Source organism: Vanellus vanellus (assembly GCF_965231255.1).
Source record: "Vanellus vanellus genome assembly, chromosome: 1".
In the NCBI taxonomy this organism is placed as follows: domain Eukaryota; kingdom Metazoa; phylum Chordata; class Aves; order Charadriiformes; family Charadriidae; genus Vanellus; species Vanellus vanellus.
Window position 1 is genome coordinate 148,310,677 of NC_138905.1, and position 26,062 is coordinate 148,336,738.

Genomic DNA, 26,062 nt, shown 5'->3' on the forward strand with positions numbered 1-26,062 from the left:
GTCTACTATTTCATATTTTTTTTCTTTTAGAAAACAAGTAGTCATGTTTGTTCGTTTTCTCTGGATTTCAGATGATGATGGTGTTGACCTCATGCCAAACACAACTTGCCTTGGTTTAGGCTCACTGGTCAGTTCTAACCAGCAGACTGTCACTAGTTTGACACTTAGCATTTGTGTAAATTTGTAGCTGGTAGATGCTGGGATTTGGCTAAGGCTCTCAGTCTCACTTCCTTGCTGGACAGATTCACAGTCTGTGGTAAACCTAGGATTGCCTGACTCCCACACCCATATTTAAAACCTTTCATTTTGAAACTGTACTGTGCATTCTAGCTCAAATAAATAATCCGTTGATATAAACAGGTTTTGAAGTCCAATCTGGGCTTCCATGGCTTGAAATGTCCTGTAATGTTTTGCTGGGGAAACACTGAGTCCGGCCTTAACCCCGAGCACCTGAGCCCAGCTAAATACTCGATAACTTCAGTGATAGCTGTCAGCAGATAGAGGTCTGCTGAGCTCAGCATTGAAGTTTAAGGTTGTTAAACAGTACAGAATACTCAGTCCACTGCAACAGGACTGAGTCATTTGAGGCTTTCTAACTCAAAGATAACTATCAGTATGTGCATGTGAAAAGATAAAATATTTTCGCTGAAAATTGGGATCCTGCTGGATTCCTGCTTTCGGATCTGCTGCACTGCTTTACTTACCTCTCTGTTGAGGGTTGAAGGAGACACAAAGACTACTGTATCTGGGTTGACCAGCTAGAATGACACAGTCTGCTCTTTAGTTTTCAATTGCTGGATTTCTTTGCATAAAATTCACTCTAATAAGAAATAGAAAGAGCCTATTGCTAAACCATACTAATCATAAAATCCCAATCTATGGTTTACATCACAGAATCACAGAATGGTCAGGGTTGGAAGGGACCTCTGGAGATCATCTAGTCCACCCCCCCTGCCAGAGCAGGGTCACCTACAGCAGGTTGCACAGGATGGCATCCAGGAGGGTTTTGAATGTCTCCCATGTGGGAGACTCCACCACCTCTCTGGGCAGCCTGTTCCAGTGTTCTGCCATCCTCAAAGTAAAGAAGTTCCTCCTCATGTTCAGATGGAACTTCCTATGCTCAAGTTTGTACCTGTTACCTCTTGTCCTATCACTGGGCATCACTGAAAAAAGACTGTTCCCATCCCCCTGGCACCCTCCCTTTAAGTATTTATACACATTGATAAGATCCCCCCTCAGTCTTCTTTTCTCTAGACTAAGAAGCCCCAAGTCCCTCAGCATCTCCTCACAAGAAAGATGTTCTAATCCCCTAATCATCTTTGTAGCCCTTTGCTGGACCCTCTCCAGCAGTTCCCTGTCCTTCTTGAACTGGGGAGCCCAGAACTGGACACAGTACTCCAGGTGCGGCCTCACCAGGGCAGAGTAGAGGGGGAGGATGACCTCCCTTGACCTGCTGGCCACACTCTTCTTGATGCACCCCAGGATGCCATTGGCCTTCTTGGCCACCAGGGCACATTGCTGGCTCATGGTCATCCTGTTGTCCACCAGGACTCCCAGGTCCCTGTCCAGCAGGTCGGACCCCAACCTGTACTGCTGCATGGGGTTATTCCTCCCCAGGTGCAGTACCCTACACTTGCCTTTGTTGAATTTCATTAGGTTCCTCTCTGCCCAACTCTCCAGCCTGTCCAGGTCATGCTGTAAGGCAGCACAGCCTTCTGGTGTGTCAGCCACCCCTCCCAGTTTTGTGTCATCAGTAAACTTGCTGATGGTACGCTCTATCCCTTCATCCAGGTCATTGATGAATATATTGAACAGGACTGGACCCAGTACTAACCCCTGAGGAACACCACTTGTTACTGACCTCCAACTAGACTCTGCACCACTAACCACAACCCTCTGAGCTCTATCTGTCATTTTACCATTATCCTTCAGAAAAACTTTTCAGTCTCACCATCCTCAGTTTCCAGACTGATTTAAAAAAAAAAAAAAAAAAAAAAAGAGTTCAGATGAATTCTAAATCAAAGCAGGAAAAATGGTTCTATACAGTTTCTGTAATGTTTCCCAAATGAACTGATGTGGAAGCAAAGTGTGATTGATAACAAAGTGTAATAGGATGTATTGTACATATCGTACATACAAAAATATTACTGATTCCTTTAGTTTTACATGTCTTTAAATGTACAGAACTCAGAATGCTTAACCAAGTGAACTAAGGCTGGCTGTGAAAGCCACAAATAAGCAAATCTTTTCCCTCCCTAGGTTTTTGGGAGAAACTGAGCAAGTCTTGCTGCTCTGAGGTGGATCTTTACAACACTGACAATAAATGACAACATTTTGCTGTAGCCTCTCTCTGAAAACTAGTATTCCCTGTGTACAAAACTGAATGTGAATGGTCCACTGATGTTCTCTTTAAAGTCTTCTGTGTTGCTAAAAGTCACTCCAAGAATGCAGCCCTCAACATATATTCAGCACGTGAATTTATTTCACAGTCTACATCTCCAAAGACCATTGTGGCCCACTAACTGGTACGGTCTCAAAACTAATGTAGCAGAACCAGAAGACAGCTCAGTACTGCACTGTTTTGCAGTCTTAGCAATAAAGCTTAGGAGTCCCCACCAAAAATAGAGTCACAGAAGCAACAACCTTCTACTACCAGCCAGCCTTAGTTTCTCCCCATTTTCAAATCGCTGACTGAATTTTTCCGAAAACAACTTCTGCTCTTTTGATTAAGTTAAAGGGCGTTTTCCTTAAAAGCCCTTGCTCTGTGTTTTCAAATGGCCATTAGTTTCCTTTCTCTGCTTTTAATCTTCTTTACAGGCTTTCCTCCATGTATAACTCACGCTTTCCTCTTCTGAATGTATGTATCTCATGTACCTCTTCTCATCTCTCTGTCCCAATCCAGCAGACTCTTCTGCTGTCTGTCTCTTCATCAGTGTCTGAGACATACATGTAAAATCAGGGTTCTCCTAAAAGGATGTAAACCCAGCCTGAAAGGGATCTACTTACTGATATAAAGATGGTAAGAAAGGAGATTTTTTGTATTCCTTGCCAAAAATTAATTTATAGACTGGCTAATGCTTAGGGTTAGAAGCTCTCTTTTAGTCTGAATTGAAAATTAGTTGTATTGTAACTAAGCTGGTTTGATTCCACGGGTCCCTTTCCCAAATGTAGGTCCGTTGCACAAAGAGCCAAATGGAGTTTCTTGCAGGAGTCTCATTTGGTGCTGCCTTAGACTAAGGCAGAAGAACCACGTGTCACAAACAGTGGCCTGGTCTTCTCCAGTGCATTGTCAGCTGCGATGGAGTAGCATATGGGCAGTAGCATAGGCTGTGGAAGCCTGCCTGCTAGAGAATGCCACCCTTCCTCATGGTTCATTGGCCATCTCCAGAGACTAAATATTCACGTCATTAATATGTCATAGTAAAGAGTATGTTAGAAATTATTATGTGTATGACAGAGAAGTTTATCCTTGCAGAACACAGTGGTTTCCATTTATTTTTAGAATGTATCAGGTGGGATTTTTTGAAGGCATGCTTTTTAGTCACAGAAAGAATTTGGGGCTGCTTACAGCATTGCCTCTCAGATTAAGATCATGTCCCTGTTTCTTCTTTGTCCTGTTGTTTGAAAAGATGAAGGAAAATGATGCTGTCTGTGTACATAGAGTTCTTAAACAAGGTTTTGGGCCAATAGCAATTTTTTTTCTCATCTTAAACAAAAAATGACTGAAGATGTCTTCCTGTCCTCCATAAAGCATTCTGCTTATTTTTATGCAGAAAAAAATGGATATAAGCCTAAAAATGTCAAGGAAACATACTTGGTTGGATTACACTAAAAAAAAAAATAAATTTACAATATTTAGTTTAACCTTGACAAACTTATGCTTCTTTCTCACACCACTCTCTTGCTTTAATACCACAGCTCAAGTAGCAGAGTAGATCAGGGGGTTCTGAACGTGCCAGTGGTGTATGGCTTTTGTCTCCATAGATGGACCAAGACGGACCATAGGCGGCACACAAGCCAGCAGCATGCTGGTGGGGTGACCTGCTGTATGTTGGAAGACATCTAGACTGAATTTCTGTCCTGGTCACACAAGTAACTCTTGACATGTTTACAGAAGAAATGGATTGTTTTGAGGATAGTCAGGAAAGCATTTTCAGAATTTGTACTATGCATTTACAAAGCAGCTTGGTCTAAATTGGTGCCTGCAGATAAAAGATTATTTTCCTTTGATGACTAAGACCCACATCACAGGGGGACTGCAGTTATGACTTTCAGTTTTAGGAGTTTTACAAGCTGGAGTGTCTTCCTTACAAAGAATTCTCCTCAGTTCACCTCACAGTTATGGAACTAAATGCAATCCATTTAACGTCTGGAAAAGCATTTTATCCATTAGAGGAGTCATAAAAAAAGATATCAATCATGAGGTGCCAACAAAGAAGATCACCATTTACAGAGGTGTAGCAAAAGCTAGATAAGGAGAAGGAAGGTGCTTTGGAGAGGATTTAGTTTTCAACTGGATGTAGCAAAGAGGAGCCATTGAATTCATAGTCATTAATTACTGAGGACAGAGAAGGAAAGCAATTGTAGCAAAACCAATGTGGAAGCAGGATGGAGGCAAGACTGGCGGTGAGTGTCTTTGTAAGAGTTTGGCACTAGGGAGAAAAAGAAAGGCACACAGTTATGGTGTGGTGGTTTTTTTATGATGGGGAGAGAAGGAGTGAAAAATAACCCTCAGTTATGGCTTTGAGTAACAGAGATTAAAATGGTGACGAACAAGGGAGAGAGAAAAGTCTGCAAAGGAAATCTAAGAACAGACTTTGAATGTGTTACAATTCAGGTAATTTGAAGACCTGTGTGCTCTGTAAAAAGCTGCAATTCAAATTTTGAATTTCTTTTTGAATTTCTTACAGACTTGGGTTGAGGGTAAAAAATTCTTTTGTTAGGTCTGCAACTTTTATCTGCAGGACTGGATTGGTTTAATTCGGAATAGCACATTGAGAGATCAGATTGAAGTTCAGTTTTAAAACTGATGTTCCTGCCCCTCTAAGCTAGCTCCTGCCTAGAGGTTGCGACACAAACGTTTCGGTCTCAGTACACGCCAGGCTGCCGAGTGCTGCTTTTTCTGCAGCCAACCAGGTTGGCCTGCCACCTGCTGAAGTGTTTCAGATCTCACAGGCTCTTTTAGGCTGTTTGTTCCCCCTCCGTAATTCAGACCCTTTCAATAAATAGTCTCTTTGTAATTACTTGCTCCAAGCTCAGTTTCTGGGTGTTTCAAAAGCGGAGTTGTTTGCAGCCAGTCACTTTCTTCTTTAGGCTGCAGTAAAAGACCTTGATTATTTTTTGGTTTTTTCTAGGGTATTGAATTTCAATGTTTTATCATTTTTCCCTCAAGGAAGGTATGATTGCGAACCACAGAGAAGTTTTCTTTCTGGAGTTTGGCCAGAAAGAGTGCTTTTCCGCCTGACTTTAGAAATATATTTAGGTGCCTTGCTGAATTTGGGCCAAGATTTGTAGCCTAGTTTTGGAGTTCAGTGAACAATAAGTGAAAATCATGCATGAACATTTTTTTCTATTTGTGAGAATAATATTTGCAAATAATTTGTTTAGTAGTTACCAAGAAAGATTGAGCTTGATGAGGTAACCCTTTCATGTAAAAACAATCAAAGCACATTATCCTTTCTTATTAGTTGGCTCACTTAGATTTTAAATTTTTCAAAATTAGTTAAAAAAGAGTTTCCATGAAACAGTGTTCACAAATGACACTACTTCTTTTTGACAGGGCAACAGTGAAGAAGCGTGTATCTTTGTAAGTGTGCATGGTTTTGTTTAAATATGTACAAATATCTACACAGCTGACAACCAACAAGCTCTTGAAAATATTCAGGCTTCAATGATTTTTTAAAAGATAATAATTATAGAAATATATATTTCTATATAGGAAAGATATACTGTGTTGTGAAAATGTATTGTCTAGTGAACTGATGGAAACAGGCTATCAAAATTCATATTGATGGTGTGTCATTCTTTATAAATTGCCCTTTTTATTGATGATAGTTCAGTAGTTGTGGACAAGTGTCAAAGATGACTTGCTTCCCTGCAGAGCTCTTTACTTAAAAGATCTTTGAATAACTATGTGAACAGGTTGAGATGTACTGTCTGCATTAGCTGACCATATCTCATAATTCCATTGGGCTGACTAAAATTCATAGTAATTTTGATCAGAAATCAGTGGGACAGGAAAGAAATGCATTTACCTCTGAAAACAAAAGTATTATTCTAGCTTAGTATTTCATATTCAACTACACTCATTAGGTGGCTCCAGTAAGTTTGGAATGTTAATGAGATGAAGACCAACATCTTTAATTCAGGGGAAGCAACAGATAGTATGAAAACAGGGGCTCTCAGTATAGTCAAATCTACATTGAAAACATTAAATGAATTCTTATCCTGAATTTTTTGTATGTAGGTACTGACAGTAGTCAAGTTGTTGAATCTGAACTACTCAAATGTTACTAAAGGCATTCTACATTTCCTTTAAATAGTAGAATTTTGCGTTTTGTGGTTCTCACTTCTTCAATATGGATCTCTATTATTTACTTTCACCAAGAATTTTGAATATAAAATTTGCATCTGTAGACATACTTGTTTTGACTCCAACCTTCAAAGATTCATATCACTGCATAGGATTTGCATGGAGTTTGGTCTTCTAATTCTTCTCTGATGGAAGTGAGGAACATTTTTATATTCTGTGAATTTCTGTAAAGCAGCCTTATATAAGGCTGAATTCACATTGCATCAGAACCTAGAGCATAGCAAATTGAGGCTTACGCATACCCTGGTTTCAATCTAATGCAGGATCCAACCGAGTGTGTGTACTCAGTCATGAATATCGGGAAGTGCTCCCAGGTCCCAGTTTAGATGTGGTCTTATCAATCTTCATTAAGAAAGCATTCTTGGGAAACACCTTGTTATTATTTTATACCAGAATTTTAGAGATTTTCAGATTTTAATTTAGTTTTGAGAACAATATGGTAATTTAAACATGTCTTAGAACTAAGATACAGCCTGTTTATAAGATAAGGCTGTTTGCTTTTCCTCGTATCAGTGTTCTTATCTTGTTGGGGCCAGCAGCGATCCAGAAACGTAAAGACAGGCTACATAACTGGAGAGCAGCTAAACAGAGAGAAATTGGCTACATATAGCCTAAGATAAGTCACTATGTTTAAAACTTCAGCTGTGCTTTTCTGATCAGCCCAAAGTATGAGTTAAGGCCTATTCTCTTGCCAGCTGTGTGGAAGAATTAGGATTCCTCTGAGTTGTAATGCCTTTTACTGCTCCTTCACTCTTGGGCTTGTACTGATGCTGGAGATAGATGTTTATGCTTCAGATCAGGGGCTCCCCAGGGATTTATACTGATATTGCTTCTCACAAAGTGACTTTGTAGATCTAAATTAAAAATGTCAGGCAGTTCTTCCACTCTGGCTACCAGTACAAGCACTGGTGAAAGCACTGCAGCAACCTCCAGCTCTTCTGCGTAACTTTTTCACAGTAACTGGCGCAGTTACTGTGAAAAAGACAACTCTTCTGAGCATAACTCTTGTGTTTAAGAAACTGCATGGAGAAATAGCAACAAAAAAGAGATAGTAATAGTAAACAATAAAAAAAGACTTTAAATAAAAAGATCTTTGTATTCATATTTCAGGTCCTTAGTTGACCCTTCTGATCCTCATGATTAGGAAGAAATTTCTGAGAACCCAGTTATCTCAAAATTGCTGACCTCCTTTCTGCTGAGCCATAGCCAGTTAGGAAGACATAAGTGTGATGGGGCGTGAGCACCAGCTCACAAGTGAAGCGTTATCTCACCCCACTGGGAATTTGTATCTAGGCATAGGGCAGCCAGTCATACCAGTGACACGACTCTAAAAGCAGCGTACAGCAGCATACAGCATCTGATCAACCAAAGTTTGCCAGATGCTACTGTAATACACACTTTGACTGGCTTTTGAATACTCTGTGGCCTCTTTTATTTGCAAGCTGGCATCCAGGGTAAGGTCAATGTTTGCGTGCAAATCCTGCCAAACCTTTCTTCCATCACCATCAAAAAAGCACACAGATGTGTCCAGTTTGCCTGCTAGCCAGTAGGCATCCACAACTGCCAGGTAAAACTGCCCTCTTTGCTGTACCTACCTGGAGATGTTTGGTGCAGGCATCTAACTGAATAGACGTGGCAACAGGCCACAGTTTTATCCGGGATAGCACCTTAAATCTCCCTTTGTACCTCTCAGTGTCAACAGAGGTGTGCCTGAGTTTGAGGTTTCCCTGTTTATGCAGCCTCCATTGAATGCATCTTCTCTGACAGAGAGAGGAAAGCAATTCCTTAGTAACTCTAGAGTTAGATAAAGTTCATGAGGATTGACAAATGAGTACAATGAAACATGCTTCCAATATCCTTATTATTATCCTTATTATTATTATTATTAGACCTCATTATTGCTTGTAAGTATCTAAAGGATGGATTAAAGGAGGATGGAGCCAGACTCTCTTCAGTGGTTCCCAGTGACAGGACGAGGGGCAACGGGCGCAAGTTGGAACATAGGAAGTTCCATTCAAATCCACGGAAAAACTTCTTTATGGTGAGGGTGACAGCACTGGAACAGGCTGCCCAGGGAGGTTGTGGAGTCTCCTTCTCTGGAGGTTTTCAAGACCTGTCTGGATGCAGTCCTGAGTAACGTGCTCTAGGCAATCCTGCTTTAGCAGGGGAGTTGGACTAGATGATCTCTAGAGGTCCCTTCCAACTCTGAAAATTCCGTGATCCTTGCAAATCCTTGCAAACCCGCATATTACACCGTTTCGCACCTCAGTTTCAGAATAGAAAGAACTGTTAACATGTTCTGCAAATGTATAGTCGCATCCAACTTTGTTTTCTTCTGCAAGATTCTTCCAATAATATTACAGCCAAAAGTCTTTTTTCTACTTTTTTTTTTTCATCATTACCAGTTCTTAAAGCAGTTTAGTTTTGTGTAGCACTGGAAGTAGCACAGTCTGGTGTATGGGCTAAAGCTAATTTCTGAAATTGCAGCCAGAAGAAATTTAAAGGCAAAAACATGCAAAGCATCATCTCAGTTGTTCTGAATGTGAGCATTGCGCCTTGGGAACCGCTGAGATTTCAGCTGGTATTCAGATAGGTAAATGTTTTTCCTATCCTCAGTCTGAACTTTAGATTGTCCAGATGAGAACAGATGAGAACATCCAGATGAGATGGATGTCATGGATGGATGTTACCCAGACAAGAACAGAAATGGAAGGAAAATGTAAAACTTCATAATTTTCAGGAGGAACTGGAGAAGGTCAAACACACTTCAGTCTGAGACATTGATTTTGCCTGTTAAATGTGAAAGTGATGAATTATTAACGTTCTTTTTACTAATTGTCTTGTTAACATAAAGTAACTGAACTATGTTAACTTCTAGAGTGCTTTTGTGCAGAGATTAGATAACTTGTGAGCTTTAGGCCTTTGAAGGAGATGTGTTTGTATGGCACAGTTATGTGGAGAAAAATAGTCTCCCAAACTGAGTACCAGTGAACACCTCCATCAGGCCTGTGCATATAATTAGCAGGAAATACTTTTCGTGATAAAAATTCTTTCAACTGTGACATGTTTAGCTAAAAGAACTGGAATGATTTTCCAAATAAAAATTGTTGCATTTAGGAAGCACCTTTCTTTAGTAGTTCTTTACAAGTGTCTTTTTGTGTATACTTAGTGAATATATTAATGCATTTTTATGGCCTAGGTCAGGTAGACCAGAGATGTAAACAGGCAGGTGTGTAGAACCAGAGGAATGAGAGGAAAAAAATTTCCATTAGAATGTCTGAATCTGTTAAAGAATGGGATTTCCCTCATTAACTCTGCAGAGCCATGCTAAATTTACCTTTTAAGATGTACTGTTAAGATATGAAGAGCATCCTTGGAATGGTCACCTGATTGCACTGGCTCAAATGCAATGGGCGACCACCGAATGGAGGATTTAGTCCACTGGATTTATGCACCTCAGCTTTAGGCACTCTGTTTTCCTAAGTGTCCTCATGTCATTAATTATTGGTTTAGAGGACAAGGACCCTAGAAGGCTTCTACACAGAGTTTATGTCTTACCAAACTTTGGCACCCAACATCTCCCCTCGAAGAGTTCCCTCTTTTTCTTTAATTGTTTAGGAAGCAGGCACAGATACAGGAGATTTGTGTCATTAGGTATCTGTAGTCTGAGTGAGTTCCCCTCAGGCAGGGGATTGTTTCTCCTTCCGTATTTGCACAGCACCAAGATCAGCTGAATCTTTTCGCAGTGACTTGGGACACCACTGTAATGTTCAATCTTAATATCTGTTATGGCCCTGAAATTCAGGATGAAAACCTTACCTGGCTGTGGGCCCACTGCTGAGGTAGCTGTCTCCTTTGCATCTTTGGCTTTCTCCTCTGGATACTCACAAGCAATCTTGTCAAGTACAAGAATTGTATTTAGTGATGCTCAGAAAGAAGACATCTGAAGACAAGCACCTGTTGCATTACTTTGTTCAGAAGAAAAGTTCTCATATATCAAACTGTCAAAAGCTTTGTGGCTTTAGTATGGAGGTGCCTGACTCGTGGGTTTTAATGTCTATAGGACTGGATGCAAGTTACACCCAGGTCGTTCTTCCACCTCTTCCACCCTTTGTGTGACATGCACTTAGGAAGCCTCGATACTAACCATTACCTATCCATCCTGCTAAGTGTAAGCAATTGGTAGTCTTCTCTCTCGGTGTATCTCTGTATGGTCTGGAAGAGTGGTAGGAGTTTATTAGCATTTTTGGCAGTAAACATAGGAGTGTCAAGAATCATACTGCTTAAAATTAATACTAGATGTCTCTCTCAAACAGTCTTAGAGTTTTAAAATCAAGTTGTGCAAGACAGCATTTTCTTTCTTCTGTTTGTGTAAAGTCTCATTACATGTTCTGCTTTTATGTTTTGTGTTGTTATCGCAACAACAAGTTTCTTGGCTGAAAAATAATTTATTCCGGGTAGTAAATGTTTCATTATAGTGAACAATAGTGAGGTTTCTTTCAACATGGGGTATAATGGAGATAACACTGCCAAGAGAAGTTAAATTATTACTTCCACATTATAAACCTGAATCACTGAGGTTTCCTGGGTACATTTTTTTTTCATAGCAAGTTTGACTTGTAACAGAAAAATTAGCAGTTTTCAGAAAGTGTGAATTTAATAAAAGGCACTTTTATGCCTTGTCATTGCACACACATTTGCTTCTAGCAACTGTAACATAAATTTGCACTTGCTTATCCAAAAAAAAAAGAATTTGAAGTCCATGAAAACAAGAAAACTTTCAAGTGCCCTTAAAATAATGTGAAGATGAAGGGGTCTATTAGAAACTTTGGTCATGGAGAGACTTTGTTCTCAACTTGTCTCAAGAACACACTCTGTTAATCTGTTTTGTCTGATTAATATCAGATTTAGAGCCTCTCAATTATTTATGTTCATAGAAACAGATGTTATCGTTTGTGGTGGAATGGAGACATATTCTGGGCATTATGTAACCTGCTTTGGCATTAACTTATGCTACATGTTTTTCCTTCATTCTGCCACAACGTTGTAATTGTACCCAAATGGTTCTCAACTTGTTTCCACAGATACTTAGCATGTTCAGACTTTGTGTAATATTTGTCTTGGTCTCATAGATAGCTCTTGTTTTTAAACTCTGAGATCTGCTACACCTGTAGTTTTCAAATCATAATTCGTACTGGTTGTAACGCAGCAGTTTTGTGCACATATTTCAGTGCTGTCCACCAGCTCTGCTTTTGTAGTCTGTGATGAGTTGTGCAAAATCTCTGCTTGCCACCAAAGCGTTAACAGAGTGTTATGGGCTCAGTTAGTGTGAAACCTCTCCACATCTGCAGAAGTGTCGGGAGGAGAGGTGGAGGTTTGAAGGGGAGGGCTCCAGCCCAAGAGAAGGAAAGAACAGACAATTTGGGAAAACTGCATGAACATGAAGGACCTGTTGAGAAACATCTACATGCTGTAGCCTCCCTAAAGATAGTTTGGGCTGATGTGTTTGAGTTACAGTTTGAGGTTCTCCATCAGAGGCTGCTGCTCTGCTTGGGCCCTGCCAATTAGCCTCAAGTTTTTTTTAGTTAGCTTGGTCCTAACCAGGAGACTTGTCATGGCACTTGTAGCCCACTGATTTGAACGTGTTTTAAGTCACTGGGAGCAGAGATGTACCTGATACGTTCTTTTGTGCTACCCCACTCTATTTCTGCCTCCTGAGATGGAAAGGAAGGACATGAAGGACATCAAGACTGGCTGACATCAAGAACAGCTCTAAAGTATGCCTTGTACATGCACAACAACTCTGACCTGTCTTTTGTGGAGGGCTTTTCCTCTTCCACAAACTTAATTTCTTGCTGTGTTTCTTTTAAAGCCTACTAGTTCAATGACCAACCTCAGCTGGCAGGGAAGGCAAAGGAGCCTGATTTCTTTTGAAGTGCAGGCAATTGTTACTTCAAAAGCAGGTCAGCGGATGGGCTTGGACTGGGAAACAACACTTCATTTGGATGTTTTGAGAGGCTTAAAAACCTCTGGGTTGCGGCCACAACCTGTGTAGGGTATGCTGTGTACACCAGACGGAGCACCCCAAAAGGTACAAGAGAACATCATTTATCTTTTGCTAAATGTCTTTTACAAGCCCTGCTGAGATGAATATCGGAGCCTATGTTGGGACTAAGCTAGGGCAGTGTTACGCAGAAGCACAGGTACACCAACCACTCACTGGAATTGGTGGAGCAAATCTGCATCAGCCATTCCCCCTCATGAACTGTAATTTTTGTCAGTGGAGAAATATAGAAAGCAAGAAATGATTGATTAGTAGTCCCATCTTCTCAATTAAACATACAAAATTTCTAGTATGCAGGCCTTGCACAAGTGGAACAGATTACGGCTTCATGGCCTTCACATTTCCTACCAAGTACTGCTTGTGATCTTTCCCCCAGACTTAAAAAAAAAAATAGAAGAGGGAAGATTCCTCTTAAATTTCATGTATGTGTATTTTTTTTATCTCCCTTTAATGATGGTCATTTTGTATAATTCCTTACTACACCAAAACAGTTAAAAGCTATTCACAAGAAGGAAACAGTTATTTTTGTAATGCTTGAATAAAGACAGTTTGAAATGTTCAGCTTTTTGTAGATAAAACCTGATGCCTACATGGCCAGAAAAGCACAATTATGGGCATGATCTTTATCAGCTCATGCTGCAAAGACCAGAAGAGGGAAAAACATGGTGAAAAGAAAATGTGATTTCTGAGTTTCAATTTAAAATTGAAATTTGCGGGAAAAAAAATTGTGATTTTTTTTTTGTTTAGTTTTTGCTGTTAACCCAAGCCAATTTCATATTCGGCACAAACCTGCAGGCTGTCCTGCTTCAAAACAGAATATAGGCCCAATATATGCAATAGGTGGGCTAATACAAATTTTGAATAGCAATTCAAGTAATTTTCTCTATGTTCATACACTTGAAATGATGTTGCAGGCTTTCCCTTGTGTGTTCAAAAGCAGATATGCTGGGATAATCGCACTTCATTGTTGCAAAAGAATATCAACCTCTAGAGGACTTTGACTGCTGCTGGGGCCACACTTGCTGTTGGCTAACAGTGTTGATGTCAATGCAGCTGCACCGGCTGGCTTTTTAGCCATCCATCTTTAGATTTCAGTCAATGTCGACCTGTAAAGAGATGCTCAGAAAAGTGAAAGCACTGGTGAGTTCTGCTTCCGATTGTGGCAGAGAATAGCACGAAGATTTACGTGACTCTGGGTTTAAACCACAGCTGATACATACATTCTTTGCCTGCTGATGTGTTGATAAAGATAAGGTTGTGTGCAGGAGGCTGGACATTTTTAGTATGTGAGCCCAACACATCACATTACAGTAGCTGGGCATAGCTGTCTGAAATTAATAGTTCATCATGGTGTTTTAACTGGACAGTACCAACAGTATCTATTCTTTTTGCAGAATATCTGTAGTTCATGACAACATATTGATTTGGAATATTATCTGACTCTCCAGATTTGAATGATGAGAATTAGTATCTCTGACCTCTTCCTGTGGTTCATCATAGTTTGCAACTTTGGCTTCTTGTAGCATGAACCTTAGGTTTGTCATAAGTACTAAAAGGTATCTTCAGACTTGTGATAAGCAAGGGCATGTAGAACTGGAGTTGTGGGGTGTTAGCTTCTGGCCTAAATATCCATGGCAGAGTTTCCTGAGACTGTGGGAAGGGGGATGGACCCACTAACTGAGATGCTGCCTCCAGTCCTGTCTTCCTGCCAGAATTCTTTGAGCCCTTTGACAAAATATTCCAGGAGGTTGTATGATGTTTACTTAAACTTGCCAAAAGCTGTTGTTGAAGAGTCCCTTGCAAGCAGTGCCTGAAGCTCTGTGCTGAGACTGCAGAGGACTGTCATTGACCACACAGTAGTGACAGAGTCAGGACAAAGCAAGAATAAATGGCAAGATCCCAGAGAAACAAACCAAAGCATCTGTGTTTGAAACATTAATGTATCAGCTGATTAATTATAAAAGGAAAAACAGCAAAATCTGCAGACGATTTTAGGATATTAAAGACCAGAGACAGAAAGGTCTTTCAAAGCACCTACCAGGTAAATGGACAGACAGGACCCTGCCAGGAAAAATCATGCGGACTGTTGGATGAGTACCCACACTGCTGCGTTTTGTTGATGTTCTGTAAGTGCGTAGGCTGTCTCCGTTACCTGAATGCCTGCAGGTGCAAGGAGGTGGTCCCTGGGATCTGGTATTCTTTCCAGTCCTGTGTGTTGAACTGTTGGTGTCCTCCAAACCTGGCCACTACTGTGAGGAGCTCAGCCGAAGCATCTGCTTAAATGTTGTGTTTGCTCTGAAGTTGGAAAGGGTACTGAACCATTTGAAAACACCACCAAACATGTGATGATACACGTATGCCCACCCATGGATATACTGTGTTTAATTCAGGTTTTCTATTGCAACAGGCCAATGCAATATACATCATTAGAGATGTGGAAGGGGACCCTTCTGAAGAGGGACTGCAAGAATAATGTCTGTGAGGACACACTGAGTCAAAACTGCTCAAATCCCTGAACTTCAAATGAAATTTAAATCAAGCATTTTGGTATGCCACACCTTACAAACGCAAAGGAGAGCTTAAATTTTACACAGCCTTTCTCTTATAAGAAGTGTGGCATTCCTAACTCTCTGTATCCTGTAACTTCTGCAATTTACTGGCACAATATAACAGCAAGAATAAACACTTGGTAGGTGATATAAAACTTGGGTGACAAAGTCCTGGCTCTGCAGAAGTCAATGGAAAAATTGCAACTGTATCAATGGGGTCATTTGGTGTGTTTGTACTGGTTAGAGGTATGACAGTCGTCTCGAGGTGAGCTAACCTGTGTGTTCAGAAGAGCAGGCTCAGCATCTTAAAGGAGTGTTCCTAAAGGTCTGATGTATTTATAGTGCATCTAGTATCTGAACCACCCCATTTGAAGACCGTATTGTGCCATACTCCGCAGAGAATACTTGCAGTGACCGCTCACTGGCTGCAATGAGACAAGTCTGAGTTCAGAGCTGTGCTAGAGGACATAGAGCAACACTGGCTGAAGAGGATTAGGAAGTAGTTTTCCATGCAGATAGTAATTTTCCATCCATTACTGCCCCTTGTTAGCAGAGAGCTGATCAAGTGGAACACTGGGCCAAACTGTTCCCATGTGTCTGCTGAAGGGGGCTCTGCCCCAGGGCCCCAGTACATGTGTGTGTCTTGTGTTCATAGATTCACTGAATCACAGAATGCTTTGGGTTGGAAGGGACCTTTAAGATCACCTAGTCCACCCCCCCACCATAGGCAGGGACATCCTTCACTACATCAGGTTGTTCAAAGCCCTGTCCATCCTGACCTTGAATACTTTCAATGGGGGGGCATCCACAACTTCTCTGGGCAACCTGTTCCAGTGTCCCACAACCCTCATCATAAAAAAATTCTTCCTTGTGTCTCATCTAAACCTATGCTCTTTCAGTTGAAAACCATTACTCCTTGTCCTGTCACTACAGGCCCAGGTAGAAAGTCTCTCTCTCTTTCTTATAAACCCCCTTTATATATTGAAAGACCGCAATAAGGTCTCCCCACAGCCTTCTCTTCTCCAGGCTGAACAGCTTCATTTATCCCAGCAGAGTCATTTGGCCTTGTGTTGCTCGATATCCACCCTTCCTGCCACAGTGTATATCGTTGTGGCAGTTGCTAAGCATGTGAGAGATGAGGAAATGCTAAAATAGCAATGCTTTTCAAACAATAGAAATTAAATAAAAAATTGTAGTGCTTATAGCATAGTATGGGACTACTTGCTATTTTTAGCCTGATCATACTTCTATACTGCTACTCATTGTACATGCACTTGAACATCACCCAGTTTCACAGTTAAATTAAAAAGGATGAGGAGCAACGGCCACCTGTGAAGGGATTTGGCGTTACAGATTTCATGGCTAACAAACCCTTCAGGTCTGTGGCGCAGTGATTTGTGCTACGTTACGGCACACTGGGTTTCAGAGCAATTCATACTCATTAGCAGAAAAAATTAAATGTTGTTTTTGGCCTGAGTGTGAAGGGAATGGGTAATTTCAGCATCTAGTATGTATACCTTGCCCTTGTTAGACTGTCATGTTTTACACTTGGCTATTACTAATCCTTTTCAGGCTTTATCAAAATAGAACTCACAGCCATAATATTCATTCCTCCCTTTATAAACTGAATGTTAGGAAAGGACAATGAAAAAATTCTGGGAGGTAAAACCTGCTCTGATACATCCTTGTTGTGCTACCTTACACATTATTGTTCAGGATTTAGGCTAAATACGTGAATAAAAGCCAATTAAGTTTCTAATTCCTGTGACACCAGTGAAGACGTGACAAGGCTGAATTAGGCATGGCACAACTATCAGTAACTGCAAAGTAACAACATTGGCAGGACTTGCGTGTTTCCACTTGGTTACAAATCTACGCACGTTACTACTGAAAGTGATGTATTTTAAAATAATATACTTCAAAGAACATAAAATAGCCACCCCCCACCCCCCATCAGAATCCCATTCTGCCAGTTAAAGTGCTGCCACAGGAGACTGTCTCTGGTGCCAGTGCCGGTGACAGCGGTGACAGCCATCTCAGTGCTCACACAGCAAAAGGCCTTCTGACAGCTTAGAAAAGTGTCAGAATAGCAGTTTCCCATTTTCAGAAGGTATTTTACCAAGTCAATATTAGGGATGTTTTGAAATTGATTTCTTTCAAAAACACAATAGAAGAAAGCCACGTACACAAATGCCAAGAAAGGATGAGTCTGTGCGTGTCATGAAACAAAACCCTTGAATTTTACCTAGAATAAATTAAGTAATCACCTCTTCCTTCTTCCTTTTGCTCTCAAGGAAAAGTTAAAAAATAAAAAAATGGCAAACTAGCATGTCCTGTAAAACTAGAGAGGTTTAGTGGCTGTATCTGAATGAACAGCATACACATCAGTGTTTTACATGGGTAAGTCTCTGAATTGACAAAGAAATTAGCTATGTACTGACAGTGCTATGGCCAGAATGGAAATACTCCAGAAATATTTAAAAGAAATGACATCGTCCTTTCCCAGTAGAGCCATTGGGACTGCATTTTTCCACATGACATGTCCGTGTGATTCTAGGTTTAGTGATGAACAGTGGAAATTCCTTAGGGATTTTTGGCTCCTTCATCCAAATAGCGCATGCAGCAGCATAAGAAGTTTGTCCCTGTTGGAAAGAGGGAACAAGGGGAAGCTATCTGAGGGTGCATCAGAGGGTGGTGCGTGGTGGAGGACGTTCAGGAGCCCTGCCAAAGTGGTGTCCTGCACCCAAGCCTATTTTCAGTTCCCCCCTTGCCCTGAAAATGCCCCCTTTTTAGCCGGTATGGATGGGTCAGACGGATGACTCAGAGCACAGAGGGAGGGAAAGGAGAGTGTGTGAAGCTCCTGCTTACCCAGGTCTCATGTCTACATGTGGTCCTCTGGGCCTTAAAAGAGCACCTTGGGAACTCAAACCTGGTTGTGAGTCGGTGGGAAGTGGCCTCCTGGCAGTCTGCGTTACCTTTTCCCGGCATAACTTGAGAGTACCTGAGAATCTTCCAAAGTCACTGTACTCCTGTTACAAATCAAACCAGATTTTATTGAAAGCACCCCAGTATGTGGTTGGGGTTTTTTTATATACACATCCTGTAACTGTCTTTTTTTTTCCAGAAATGAGAAGAAATATATAAGCAGATACTGGAAACAAGTGCAAGTTGGAGACTTTGTGCAGCTTCGCTGTAACGAAATTATACCTGCTGACATATTGCTGCTCTCCTCAAGTGATCCTGATGGGCTGTGCCATATAGAAACAGCTAACCTGGATGGTGAAACTAACTTAAAACAAAGACAGGTGGTGAGGAGGTTCCTAGAGCTGGTAAGTCACCATTCCTAACTCTCATTTAAGATCTCATTTGTTTCAGGTAAGCAAACAGTTCACTAATCCACTTCACACCAGCTAAATCTGCTTGTTGAATTGAAATCTGCTAATGAATTACTGTTATGGTTGTCATTAAAATACTAGCACTTGCCAACAGCTGACCTCATCATAGTATCAGAAGTTTTACCATAATTTTTCCCGGAATTTGAATAGGATTTATTTGGGGCAATTGTGTGCGGTTGGAAAATGTTGGGGGTTTTTAATGGCTCCTATTGTAGCTTGATTTTTGAAAACACATTTTAACTGCCCAGTGAGAAGATACTTAAATATAAACAACTACTTTTCCTGCCTGCAAACCAGATCAGTTTCAATTAGGAGTTTTGCCTGAAACTCCATGTTGCAGAATATCCCTCCAGCACTTGGAGCATTAAAGCTTGTAAGATTTAAAGGGGCAGCATGCATACATTCTGGAGGTGTCTGTGCTGACAAAGTGTTTTACTGCTCTCTCGCCATGCTTATCTCTCCCCAACAGCACTATTTTGAAACAAAACAAAATCCAGATCAGTTACTGTCAGCAGAATTAGAGGAAATTACCTGAAGTTTTACTTGCTTTAATAATCGTATTGAAATAGTATTTATTTATATGCCCTCCTCTCTTGTCCCTCTTGCCAGCTAACCCCAGTTTCCTGTATTTTGTTAGGGAAAAAATAAATTATTTTCTGGAACTCAGCTACATCTTTTTCCTAGTAGCTCTTCTCATTTGAGAGATTTTGCAGACAGTGGGAGCTGCTGCCTGTCGTCAAAGGCAGAAGCCTATACTGAGGTAGATCAGCATTAATGAAGTTGCAATCCAACTGACTGGTTAAAAATCAATGTGCCTTGCAAATAATTATTGATGGTAGATAGAGCCTTTCTCTGAATAGCTTGTAAAAATGTGAGATAAAGACTTTTTTAATCATCAGTGATTTCCACATAGAATTTAGACATGACTCGGCAGCTACTGCCACGGCAAGACGCTTAATCAGCTACAGGCCAAATGTTTCAAAAACTCTGGCTGTTTCAAAGAAGCTAATTGAATTGTTTCTCAAACATCCCATCCTGTTCCCACTGAGAGGAAATTTCTCCCAGTGGGTAGAGCTCCAGGGAGGTACTCAGATGATGTATGTATCCCAGTTCTCTGCCAGCGTAGACTTCCTACGTGACCTCAGGCACATTATGTAGGGCAAAAACTGTAGATTGCATAGAGGCTACTGAATACAGGGATGCTTTCGTATTTGTGGGTACAGTTATAAGCTGAGGGCACTAGCTAGAGCTAAGGACAGCTGTATATCAAAGAAAGATCTGGGAAGGCACCAGTTCCTCCACTCATCCACAACATCTGGTTGGATTTCTGTGATCCAAGACCATCTGACACACAGCAGGAGGTGTTGGTAAACACGGTGAAAGGAATTGATGTGTCCAAGTACAGATCATCACAAGACTGGCTTTCAAGAGTCTTGCTGCTCAGAGGAATCCCTTACACTGCGTCAAGATCCCTGGCTTCCTGGTGGCAGAGTCAGGATTCAGCACTAGAAGTGTGATTCCTGGAAGCTGGTGAGCTGAGAGGCTATCTGCCGACCCTACAGACTGCCCTGCTCCTGGGAGCTGTGACACCTAGATGTGTGTCTGAGTCATCAGTTGTGGAGTCACTTGTCCATCTTTAACCAGCAAACACATGCGTGCATTAATATAGCAGGAAAACCAGGAGGGAGCACCCCTGCAATCTCGTGTTTGGCATACTCACTGAAGTTTAAATTGCTGATCCAAACCAGGCAGCTAAAGACTTCAAGCCTTGGTTTTGTATGGTTTGTCAAGACCTGTAACCTTTAGACTGTTGTGTGGAAGTGAATGGCAGTGCCATTTCCTCCTCAAATAGGTTAAAGGTTATCAGAGGCTGGATTGGGCCCCATTAGGGAAGGAGGCTGAGGAAACAGTGCCTACCTAGAGAAGGAAAGCTAGGTTTATGTTCCAAGCAGCTCGGCATACCAGGGTATGCGTGGCATGGCTTGCTCATTATACCCTGCTTCACTGAGGAAATCAGTTAGCATATAGATACTTACAGTCAGCTTTCTAGACACCTAACCACTTTGCATTTCCAGCCCATCCTCCATCTGTATCTTAGTTCTCTGTATTAGGTAGATGATTATGGAACTTTTCTGTCTCAGAAGTGTGCTCTAAAATATGTGGATAAATAATTTTTTTAAATAAATTTTAGATCACAAGATGCCTAGCTACAATGCCAGTGAGGTCCATAATAAATTGTCAGGGGTTAAACTGGGTTCAATGACAGAAAGCTCATTCATTCCAATGAAAACAGGACTGGGCCCCCAAGAAGTCAAGGATTGAATGAGAGAGCTTGTGAGAAAACTACCTCCCCTCTCTGAAAATAGCTGAGAAAGCAGGAAATATCCAAGCCCAGGTTCCTGCATCAACTAAGTTGTAGGCAAAGTGCACACCTGCAAGTACCAAGTCTTCAGCAACCGCAGCATCACAGAGCCTCTCTATAACAGCATCCCGTTAAGTTATTCAGCAGAATACTTGCCATCCTCAATAAAGTCCTCACCAAAACCAGTCTGAGCATGCTGTTAACTCATGTAGCAGCATTAGCTTCCTCACCCCATACTAGTAGGGATAGTCTCTTACTGGTTCTTGAAGGTGTTGCCCTGCTGAGAGACACTCAGAGTAGGACAGAGTTGGGAAGCATTGGATGAGTAGTAGGCCCACAGCCAAGTAGCATGGAATAGCAAGGTGATGCCGTTTTTCGGAGTGAAGTTCAGTTCCTATCTGGGCATGTCTTAAGTTGCCACAGCTGGAGAGAGCTTATTGTTAGATCTCATAAACTACTTTGGAAGACCAAAATTTCTTGCACCAAATGCTAACCATCATTTTACCAAACCTCGGAGAAGTTTGTTCCCAAATATCTTACAGGAACTGCATCCCAATGTGTTCATGCATTGGACAAGAATGCTTTTACATTTTTGTATTACCATTGTACTCAGCAGAACAACTCTCAGTTATGTTTATAGCTGTTTGGTTCTGTGTCGTTCTGCAGCCCTGTTGTTCAAGCAGGAAAACAAACAAATAGATTATGTAGTCCTGACCCTCTCTTTCCCACACTGCTAAACTCTTCCCCCACCGCCCTTACAGAATGACGTGCTTAGTCATGTGGCTTATCATAGGACAAGAAACAGATCTTTTGGAAGCTGCTTCTTAAAATATCAGCTGTACATAGCTGTCTTTGAATAATGTCTCTGTAGCAGTATCTCGGCCATTTAAAAGAAGCTGCATTACAAAGCTTGGCCTTTCTGTGTTTCTTATATGAACTAACTGATAACTTCCGAGCACGTGGCTGTGAAGCACGTCGATGAAGGATAGCTATTTCTGTACCCGTCACTTTGCTAGGCATGGGAAAGGAGTGGGGATGGGGGCAGAAACAGTTGCTTTAAGCCACTTTTATGCTTTCCTCATTCTGTCCCTACCCTGTGCCCACCCATGCAATTTACAGTCCCACAGGTCTGCTCTGAGCTGCTTGCCACAGAGAGCCTGGTTGCCAATTTGGTGTGGTTGAAGTGGGGTGTGCGCTGGGCAGTCCTCTTGCAACCACAGCACTCTCTCCAAATGCCCTCTCCAGAGCCCCACAAGCCCGGTGCTGTTACGCTGTGTGTAGCTGTCCTCTGGAAGGCCAGCTGTTCTGCCAGCATGCTCTGAAGGATCTTTGTGTGTCTCTCTTCAGCATTAACAACATATAAGGTCCATAGTCTCAGGGAGTAAAAGGTCTTACAGTTTCCTCCTTCCAAACCTTTGTTCAGAAAAGTACCATTCCGATGTCTTTTTAGCCCAACTCTTGAAGCAGCAATAAGCAATTATAGAAGCTGTTCTGCATCCTTGTCTCCAGTGCTTTGCAGGCATTATTTTACTCTAAACATATGCTCAGAAGATCCAAGATCAGCATTTGTGGGCTTGGATTGGACCTCTCCACTTGTGAATTCCAAGAAACTGTTTTCCTTTATAGTGCAAGTGACCAGAAATATTGCTTATTTTAGTGCTGCTTTGATTTGTCTGAGTAATTTATGGTAGACTGGGAACATACTGCTTGGTAGCTTTCTGTGTTTGTTAACGAATGTGATCTGTCTGACATAAACCTGTGCTTTCTGTACATGATTCTGCACCCTGTCAATACACAAGCTTTGAGAAGAGTCACTGATATATTCCTCTGTGGCTTGGATGTCTGAAGATACCAGTTTGAATGTGTGCCTTGTTGTTGAACACTCAAAATAGTCAGGAAAGAAAAAAGAAAATCACTCAGTGAGTAGGTTAAAAAAGAAAAAAGGAAATAGAAGATTTTTTAAAGGCCTTGACATTTTTTCCTCCGAGACTTTAAGTACTGTGGTCTTGTTATCCAGCTACTGCAGTGACAGGATGTGTTAGAAATGTTTAAAATAGTCAGAAATGTACTTCTGCATGCTCTGTCTTTAAAGCCAAAAGCATAGTGGACTGTTTTCACGCTGAAAGACAGATCAGATCCATGTGTGCGGCATGACACACTAGAAAGGAGAAAGCACTGTGCTAAATCCCACTGTGAGTGATCTGACAGAGTTAGCAGTGACCAGTAAGCATCTCTTGGAAAAAAACGAGTGTTTCTTGGTATTCCACCAGTTTCCTTCTAATTTCTAACCCACCCTCGCTGCTGCCGAGTCACAGCAGCCATTTCTGGTGTGCTGGATCTAATAGGAGACACAGTAGGCAGGAGGAATCAATGTGTTTTCTGTGCTACTCTGCAGGCTGCTGTACCACCACACCCAGTGCAGTTGCTTATGGAATGTTTTCCGTCCATCTGAGATGTCGTGTCAGCCACTCTTCAGAGAGTGGATAAGCAGATACAGCTTGGGCTGTGAGAGCTCAAAACTCCCTTTCAGGTTTCATAAACTTGATTTAGGATATTTTGATAGTATGAATCTAGACTCATGGAAAACATTTACATTTCCTTGCTCCACTGTTTTTACTCAGTATGCCTTTTAACAAAATCCACAAAGACTCACTGTGGATTCTGGAGCAGCTTATGGTTTATTAACCACTGGCCATGTACTGGATGTTTATGTGGAAAGCTTCAGTTCAGCTGAAAGCTAAGCTAAATCTGGCAGCTGCCATCCCCTATGAGAAGGTGCGTGTATCCCTCTGAGAGCTGGTGGGGGTAGGGGATGCATTTTTTTTTTCCCCTCTCATTTTCTCCTAAGAGTAGACCTTTGTTCAAAACAGGCTTGTACTAGCATGATTAAACAGGTTTAGATAAGCCTTGCAAATGACTTTGTGGCTGTTTTGTCTAAGAAGCACATCCAAATTTGGTGTCTACTTGTTTGGGACGGTGCATGCAGACTAGCACCAAAATAACTCATTAGTTCTGATTTCCTCACAAGTCAGTATGTGAACCCTTCTGGAATATGTATAAAATCAGAGCCTATGCTTACTGCAGGCACATTTTCTCATCCATCCCAGCCTGGAAGCTGGGCTGAATTGACAGATCCAGCTTTCATTCCAGCCCTACTGTTCTTGCATAGGGCTGGAAACATACTGGGTACAGCTGGACTTAGTGGAACAGTCCCACAGCTCCCTGTTCCAAGCATTAAGCAAATTATACCACCTCTTTCTTTCTCTGAGTTCTAGGCAGAAGCTGGTCCAGAAGAGAAGAGAAGACTGCTTTCTAGAAGCGCTGCACTGTAAGCTTTACTTTTGGTGGCTGCAGGCTACTCTATATGTGCAGTACTTTGGGAAGGGCAACTCATACTAATTGCAGGGCAGCCTTGGTATCTCAGATTTCTTGTGCAGTCATATGGATTGATTAAACTAGCCCAGTTTGAGAGAACGGCTGAGGTTAAACCAGCACAACTCCCAGGTAGACTAGTTTTCAACTCGCCTGCTGATATAAGCTTCTTATCTCAAAGAGTCTGATTGAATCTTCTAAAGCAACACAAGAATGGCCATAGCTATACTCTCTCTGTGCTCCTTGTCCCACTAATACCCTCAGGCTATCACCCACCTGAAATTAGTGGGAATAATACACTATTATAATCAGGTAGATGTGAACTAATCAGCCATGTGTGCTTGCAGCCCAGAATGAGAACCACATCCTGGGCTGCATCAAAAGCAGCGTGGACAGCAGGTTGAGGGAGGTGATTCTGTTCCTCTACTCTGCTCTGGTGACACCCCACCTGGAGTATTGCATACAGCTCTGGAGCCCTCAGCACAGGAAAGACATGGACCTCTTGGAGTGGGTCCAGAGGAGGGCCACAAAGACGATCAGAGGGCTGGAGCACCTCTCCTATGAAGACAGGCTGAGAGTTGGGGTTGTTCAGCCTGGAGAAAAGAAGGCTCTGGGGAGAGCTTATAGTGGCCTTCCAGTACCTAAAGGGGACTTACAAGAAAGATGGAGAGGGGCTCTTTTATCAGGGAGTGCAGTGATAGGATGAGGGGTAACAGTTTCAAACTGAAAGAGGGTAGATTTAGATTAGATATTAGGAAGGCATTCTTAATTCTGAGAGTGGTGAGGCACTGGAACAAGTTGCCCAGAGAAGTTGTGGATGCCCTGTCACTGAAGTGTTCAAAGTCAGCTTCGATGGTGCTTTGAGCAACCTGAGCTAATGTCCCTGCGTATGGCAGGGGTGTTGGATTAGATGGTCTCTAAAGGTTCCCTTCCAACCCAAACTATTCTATGATTACATGACTCTTATGCAAATATACATTATTACAAGCATTCAATGAACATGAGATGTGGAGTGCAACCAATGAGAACAAATGTCAGGAGTAAGACCAACAGGAGATAATAAATTGATAAAATAGTTTGTGTAATTTTTCTTCCATGTCATTATCAGTTATCTACCTTAATCTAAGATTGCTGAAACAGCTTCCTGTGGACCACCAGGATGTACTCCATTGCTTTTTGTTTCTGAATAGCTGACATGACCCACCTCCATGTAGTTAATAGTAGGACAGTGTAATTTTTATCCCATCTTGTTACACTGCAGCAGCCTCTAAGTCAGATCCCTGTGATATCAGCCATACAGGCCACATTGCTATGCAGGTGTATGAGTATACTTAGCTACTTGGGGCATGGTTTTGAAGCTGGTATTTAGTCAAGTCAGGTCAAAAATATAATAAGCAAACAACCTTGAAAAACTTAAGTAGAGGCTGGACAATGCTCATGACAACTTACATCTGCTTTATCTTTCTCTTAGAAGCCAAAAGGGTGAGTGTTCCCTGCTTTGATCTAAACCAGTCCATTACTGTGTCATTAAGAAAGCTGAATTAATGTATTAGCACTGCTGTCTATAAAATTCCATACACTACTGATGCTTTTTATTCAAAACCAAATGGAAATATAAGCACTATAGCTCTGTGTGGAAAACAGCATCTTCACCAGTCATGTACCTACAGGACAATCATAGCTTTCTCTCTCACAAGCCTATACACATATGTAAAGTGTCTGACCATC